Below are 7,596 nucleotides of genomic sequence, written 5' to 3' on the forward strand. Positions count from 1 at the left end.
ACCTGGGATAGAGTCATTAACATGACAAATGATGCTGATGGCCAATCTGAGAGCCTGGGTCTAGGCAGACAGAGGTTGCCATGGTGATGGAGTGCGGGTTCAAAGTGACAGGAAAAGAGAGTCTTTAGAGCAAGGTGTACATGAAGGAGCGTCTCCACCCCCATTGTTCAGCCCGTGCACTGAGGTCCAGCTCTGAGGGCCTTCTGGCAGTTCCCTCCCTACGAGATGTGAGGTTGCAGGGAACCAGGCAGAGGTCCTTCTTGGTAGTGGCACCCGCCCTGTGGAACGCCCTCCCATCAAACGTCAAGGAAATAAAAAACTATCTGACTTTTACAAGGCATCTGAAGGCAACCCTGTTTAGGGAAGTTTTTAATGTTTGATGTTTTATTGCATTTTTAATTGTCTCTTGGGAGCTGCCCAGACTGGATGAGGAAACCCAGCCAGATGGGCAGGGTATAAATAAATTATTATTATTATTATTATTATTATTATTATTATTATTATTATTATCGGAACCTAGGATCCATCTTGGGCAGGCTGGCTGGGAGAGATGCCTTGGACTTCACCACTGTGGGGACAAGCTCCTCTTGAAATGATCACACTGTAAGATGTGGACTCCCTCCATGCAGACTGAAGGTGTAAATAACACACCCTCCAACATTTCTCAGATGAAAATAGGGATGTCCCATTCCATAATGATAATTTTACTATTTATACCCCATACATGTTATTGGGTTTCACCAGCCCCTCTGGGCAGCTTCTGACATATATAAAAACATAATAAAACATTAAACATTTTTCAAAAGCTTCCCTATACAGGATTGCCTTCCGACGGCTTGAAGGTTGGATAACTCCACAGGTAAAGGTAAAGGGACCCCTGACTATTAGGTCCAGTCATGGACGACTCTGGGGTTGCGGCGCTCATCTCCCTTTATTGGCCGAGGGAGCCAGCGTACAGCTTCCGGGTCATGTGGCCAGCATGACTAAGCCGCTTCTGGCGAACCAGAGCAGCACATGGAAACACTGTTTACCTTCCCACTGGAGCGGTACCTATTTATCTACTTGGACTTTGATGTGCTTTCGAACTGCTAGGTTGGCAGGAGGAAGGGACCGAGCAACCGGAGCTCAGCCCGTTGTGGGGATTCGAACCACCGACCTTCTGATCGGCAAGCCCTAGGCTCTGTAGTTTAGACCACAGCGCCACCTATGTCCATACCCACCAACATTTCTCCAATGAAAATAGGAACATCCTAAGGACCTGACATAGTTAGTGCCACAGATCCATTGTTTGTTTTTTACTGCAAGGCTCCCTGCTTTTAAAACACACCAAGGAATAGTTTATTGCAGGACCCAAAGCAAGGGCACTTCCATCTGTAAATCTTCCACCAGCAACCACACCCTTAGTTAAGATGTTTAAAAAGAATCCGGAGCAAATGGCAGCTCTTAAAAAAAAAGAAGAAGAAAGATAAATGCAGACTAATTAATAAGAAAAAATATTGCTGTAGCCCACAAATATACTTCAGAGACTAATATAACTAATAAATTCTTACAGTTTAAGTGGCTATATAAAATGGAATGGCCAGTCAGTGACATTTTTACTGCGGCTTTTAAATGAGACGTACGAATATGCTACGGTCAGTTCAGAGTGAAAATAAAAACAGTGGGACTGTTTGGTCTCGGAGATAGAGCCCTGGACATTAACCCAGCCATTAAACAATGGGGTTGGTGGGTGGGAAATGGACATAAAAATCCTGATTCTAAACGGGTTATGCCACCTGGTGGATTTTCCTTGCAAAGCCTGCCATCAAAATGTACGTTAGATGCCCTCTAGTGGATTGATTTATAATGGAATATTGGCTTCCTCTATAGAGACTCTCTGTTGCTCATCGGCTGTGGATTTATGTAGGCAGGTTTCCGTCGCTGTCAAACAAAACGTTGCTTTCAGGGACCACCACAATGTCACAACATAGGGAGCCACCACTGAACTTGCACCAGAAAGCAACAGCACATGCTGATCTTAAAGTACTCAAAGTGTTCAGCCCTTGCTGTCTTTTCCAGCAACTGGTATTCAGAAGCAACTGTGGAAGCAGTAGGCTTGCCATGTTTCAAAAAGTAAAAACCAGGACACTCCAAAAGCTGTTGAGCTGCATGAAGAAGTACTGTCCTGAATCTTACAACATTCAGCTTGATGGGATGTCCATGATGTGTTAGGGGAGAGAGAAAAAAACCTCTCTCTATCCTCTCTCATGCATGATTGTATCAGGTTCTATCACATTGCCTCTTACTCTTCTCTAAAGTAATAAAAATAAAAATAAAAATAAATTTTTTATTTATACCCCGTCCATCTGACTGGGTTTCCCCAGTCACTCTGGGCAGCTCCCAATAGAACACTAAAAACAGAATAAAACTTCAAACATTAAAAACTTCCCTATGCAGGGCTGCCTTCAGATGTTTTCTAAAAGTCAGATAGTTGTTTATTTCCTTGACATCTGATGGGAGGGCATTCCACAGGGCGGGCGCCACTACTGAGAAGGCCCTCTGCCTGGTTCCCTGTAACCTCACTTCCTGCAGTGAGGGAACCGCCAGAAGGCCCTCGGAGCTGGACCTCAGTGTCTGGGCTGAACGATGGGGGTGGAGACGCTCCTTCAGGTATACTGGGCTGAGTCCGTTTAGGGCTTTAAAGGTCAGCACCAACACTTTGAATTGTGCTTGGAAACGTACTGCTAGCCAATGTAGGTCTTTCAGGACTGCTGTTATGTGGTCTTGGTGGCCACTCCCAGTCACCAGTCTGGCTGCCACATTGTGGATTAGTTGTAGTTTCCAGGTCACCTTCAAAGGTAGCCCCATGTAGAGTGCATTGCAGTAATCCAAGTAAAAAGTCCCTGCAATCTTTCTTCATAGGAAAGTCACTCTTGAGCATTTTGCCTCTCACAGCCATGATCCAAAAGAGGAGAGAGGTGGCGTCATGCATGGCCTTGTAGGTTAGCAATGCCACCTTGCAGCACTTGCAAGGGGGTTCTCAGTTCATGCCTCTGTTGTGCCTTGACGGGAGAAGTAATGGCACTGATGAGCTGGCGGAATGTGATCCCATTAATTCAATTAACAGCGCGGGGTCTTGCCAAAAAGGTTGGTTAGCTCATCGAGGAGGAAAGAGCTTCGACGGAATTGCTGACTGGCAGCTATAACCCCTTCTTGCTTCTACAATGTACTTGATGCAGTTAATTGCTTGCTGCAGTGTTAAGATATATAGCACCAGGGAGGGCCATCTATTTAAACCTGGTGTGATTGTTGGGTGCGCACGTGCAGGAACGCTTCAGATAAATAACTCTTTGGTCCCACAAGGAGCAAGCCCCCTTGGTGCTCTTTTGAGGAGCATTAACAAATTAGTGAATTAATAACAAACTATTACACCCCTCTCCTCTCCCCTCTCTCTTTCCCATCAGAGGGTTCCGAAGAGCTTTTACAAAGGTAAGCAAGAATTATTAGCTCCATCGTTTTTTGAGATGGAGAAGCTGGCTTAGGACCAGGAGTTGTTAATCTCTCGTGCGGCGTTCCTAGGGTTGCCAGACTTTGCTAGATTAGCTGTTTACAGTCTCCGGGAATCAGGAACACATTCTGGGGAGTTCCGATGTAACATTCTGAAGCTCAGGAACGATTCTCGGGGATGCTTGGAGCTTTGACCTGCGCTATCCTCAAAGGCACCGGGCGGATGGCGACGTTTTAAAGCAATTCATAAATAAAAGGAGCAACGCTTAAACAAAATTACTCTTGTCGGCTCCAGCTGTAAAATGCTTCCTAGAAATATATTTCTGGACGGTAGCCACAGCCAGTCTTTGTTGAACGGTCTGGAAGAAGAAAGTACCAAAGATGGTGAATTGCTAGCAAATGCATAGTTTCTCAGTGTTTGCCCAAACAAAACACATAGAAGAAGAAGAAGAAGAAGAAGAAGAAGAAGAAGAAGAAGAAGAAGAAGAAGAAGAAGAAGAAGAAGAAGAAGAAGAGTTTGGGTTTGATATCCCACCTTTCACTCCCTTTAAGGAGTCTCAAAGCGGCTAACATTCTCCTTTCCCTTCCTCCCCCACAACAAACACTCTGTGAGGTGAGTGGGGCTGAGAGACTTCAGAGAAGTGTGACTGGCCCAAGGTCACCCAGCAGCTGCATGTGGAGGAGCGGAGACGCGAACCCCGTTCCCCAGATTATGAGACTACTGCTCTTAACCACTACACCACACTGGCTAGGAACAAAGTGTGCTGTCTTATACCAAGTCCACATTCACACCATACATTTAAAGCCAGTGCCGGGTTTATGTATAAGCTAAACAAGCTATAGCTTAGGGCCCCACTCTCTTGGGGGCCCCCAAAAAAATTAAAGGAAAAAAACCTGGATGTACATTTCCAAAATGTAAGATAAAAAAACAAATGAAATAAAACCTACATACAGCAACAGTGTTTTGTGTTGTGTAGGCTCCTATGATGTAAGTAATGGGCCCCACCTGCTAGCCTGCTCCCTAAAATATCACTGGTTTGCTCATTTCTATATACAGGGTGCCTACATTCTGTATGGACCGGTTGCATGGCAACATGTAGCGTGCAGCTGCAGACTGCAGTGCAGCACAGTTGAATGTAGGTCAAGTTGTTGTACCTGTTTTCTAATATTAAAGAGTGCTTGTAGACTGATGATCAGGCAGTATAGACTATGGGTATGAGTCTTATGCCTACTGGTTGATTTCATGTAATACATAATTTATTTATTTTGATCCCATTATGGCTTTAGATACCTATTAGGTCCATAAATTACCATATAGCATATATTCAACACAGAAAACAGCGACAATTTATTGTTGACAAAGGACAGCTGGACATATAAAGGGCCCCATTATCTTCAGGAGCTTAGGGCCTCATCAAACCTAAATCCGGCCCTGTTTAAAGCACTATAATGCCACTTTGAACAGTCATGGCTTCCCCCAAAGAATTCTGGGAGCTGTCATTTGTTAAGTGTGAGGACACCCCTGTTCCAATCACAGAGCTGCAATTCCCACAGTGGTTTAGCAATCAGTCCCTCTTCCCACGGAACTCCTGGGAACGGCAGTTTTTCCCTCATGGAGCTACAATTTGCAGCACCCTTAACGACCTACAATTCACAGGATTCTTTGGGGGAAGGCAGGATAGCTCAGTTGGTTAGAGTGTGTTGCTGATGACACCAAGATTGCAGGTTCGATCCCTGCATGGGGCATTGCAGGGGGTTCGACTAGATAACCCTCGTGGTCCCTTCCAACTCTACAGTTCTATGATTCTATGAGCCCCAGCTGAGGCCTAGCCGTGAATGATCCTTTACGTTCCTGCTGCTGTTCGCTTACGTGGCGGCTGAAACCGACATTTCCTCTTGTCCCTGTGGCTCAATTTTCTCCTTGTCTCCTTGGATCGCGTTGCACCACTTTACTGTCCCGATGTGTTTGCTGTTCCATTTGAAGAAACTTTATTGGAAGGGTCTGTGCTGCTGTTGCTACAGCCGAGCCAAACATGCAGAGCAGATGCTATCGCTTGTCAGAACAAGAGCCTAAGTGTCAGCACTTCCAGAGCAAGGCAGGGTGCCAGGAAGACCACCAATTGAGATAACCGGGACTCGGGGACAGCATCGTGCAAAGAGAGGCCCGGTGCTTCTTTCAAAATAATCCGCCGTCTTCCAAAAGGCTCAAGGTTCTGTGACCTCTGCAGCTGGAAGGGGGCCTGACCCAGCAAAGCATCACGATCTGTGTTTTCCTTGTCCGCTCAGTGCTGTCTGCCAAATCTTCGACACACGCACAGCCGGCACGCAGGCCTGAGTCATTTCAAAAGCCTTTTCTGAACTTGCATCTTTTTCAGAAATAAATAAACAAATGGAAACGGAAAACACCTGCTCACTCATCATCATTCTTCTCGCTTCCTTTAAATGGAGGGATCTTGCAAACAGCATATAGTCAGACATTTCCAGAGATGCGGAAGCCATGATGGCTGCCAAGCTTTTCTCAAAACTTTAGCCCGCAAGGCTGCCTTTGTGCATGATGGGTTTCAGCCCTCCGAAGGGTAGGGGTGAGGAAGAAATTTGGTTTCAACTCCCATTTCAATGCCAGTTTACCTAACAATATAGTGTTACAGTATTTGTTGTTGTTGTTTAGTCGTTTAGTCGTGTCCGACTCTTCGTGACCCCATGGACCAGAGCACGCCAGGCACTTCTGTCCTCCACTGCCTCCCGCAGTTTGGTCAAACTCATGCTGGTAGCTTTCGAAGACACTATCCAGCCATCTCGTCCTCTGTCGTCCCCTTCTCCTTGTGCCCTCCATCTTTCCCAACATCAGGGTCTTTTCCAGGGAGTCTTCTCTTCTCATGAGGTGGCCAAAGTATTGGAGCCTCAGCTTCACGATCTGTCCTTCCAGTAAGCACTCAGGGCTGATTTCCTTCAGAATGGATAGATTTGATCTTCTTGCAGTCCATGGGACTCTCAAGAGTCTCCTCCAGCACCATAATTCAAAAGCATCAATTCTTTGGCGATCAGCCTATGGTCCATAGTGTTATACACCACCCCAAGTGGTGAGAGAATCTAGGGGTTCCAGGTGCTTATCCAGATTGGGTTCCTTCGAATGAAGGTCTGTGGAGACTATGGTGTCCTTAGGATATTCAAGAGAGGAGCAGATGAGAGATATAGGGTTTTAGTTACACATCTATCCAACCTGAGCATAAAATAGAGGAGCCAACAGCATTTGCATCCCAAGAGCACAGAGCAAACATGCCTCTGTCCCCAGCTTCCAGTCTGTTTCCCAGCTCAGCTGCCACACACTACCGGATTGTTCTCCTACCTAACAGCTAGTTGTGGGGAGGGGATGAAAGGTCTGCCCATTAGCCAGGAGAGGACCATCACTTGGTTGTCGCTCTTGCAACCTAGCTCATTCTTTTGAGAGGCAGATGAGGACACGTAAGTGGCCAGCTATGGTCTTTGTCTTACAAAGAAAATTGTCTGGCTTGTTCACCAATAGAATCTTCTGTCAGATTCCAACCCTCGCTGGGTACAAGACCCCAAGAACTGGAAGGGAATCAGTGCATCATCCAGACCTAGCCCCCAAAACTCACAAGATCGTGAACCAAATTGCAGCTTAGCAAGGTGGTTAACAGGCAGCTTAACAACAAGATGCGAAGGGAGGCAGACAGTGGGATGAAAAAACAGACATGAAGGCTGGGAGGTGTGGGGGTTTGCAAAAGCATCTGGAGAGCGTCACAGGCAAGGCCAGGCTTTGGCTGCTTCCCAGGCAAAGATCCATGTCTAACCTGGAAACATTTGTAGCTAGGTCAGGGATAGTTCAGCAGCAGATCACATGCTTGCAGGCAGAAGGTCCCAAGTTCGATACCTGACATGTCCAGCGAAAAGAGAGAAAAAGAATAGAAAGAGAAGTTGTTGTTGTTGATGATGATGATGTCAATATGCCACCCATCAAAACATCACACATTAAAAACTTCCCTAAACAGGGCTGCCTTCAGATGTCTTCTAAAAGTCAGATAGTTGTTTGTTTCCTTGACATCTGACTGGAGGGTGTTTCACAGGGCACCCATGACTACTGAGAATGCC

Source organism: Podarcis muralis, chromosome 12 (assembly GCF_964188315.1).
Source record: "Podarcis muralis chromosome 12, rPodMur119.hap1.1, whole genome shotgun sequence".
NCBI classification, from domain to species: Eukaryota; Metazoa; Chordata; class Lepidosauria; order Squamata; family Lacertidae; genus Podarcis; species Podarcis muralis.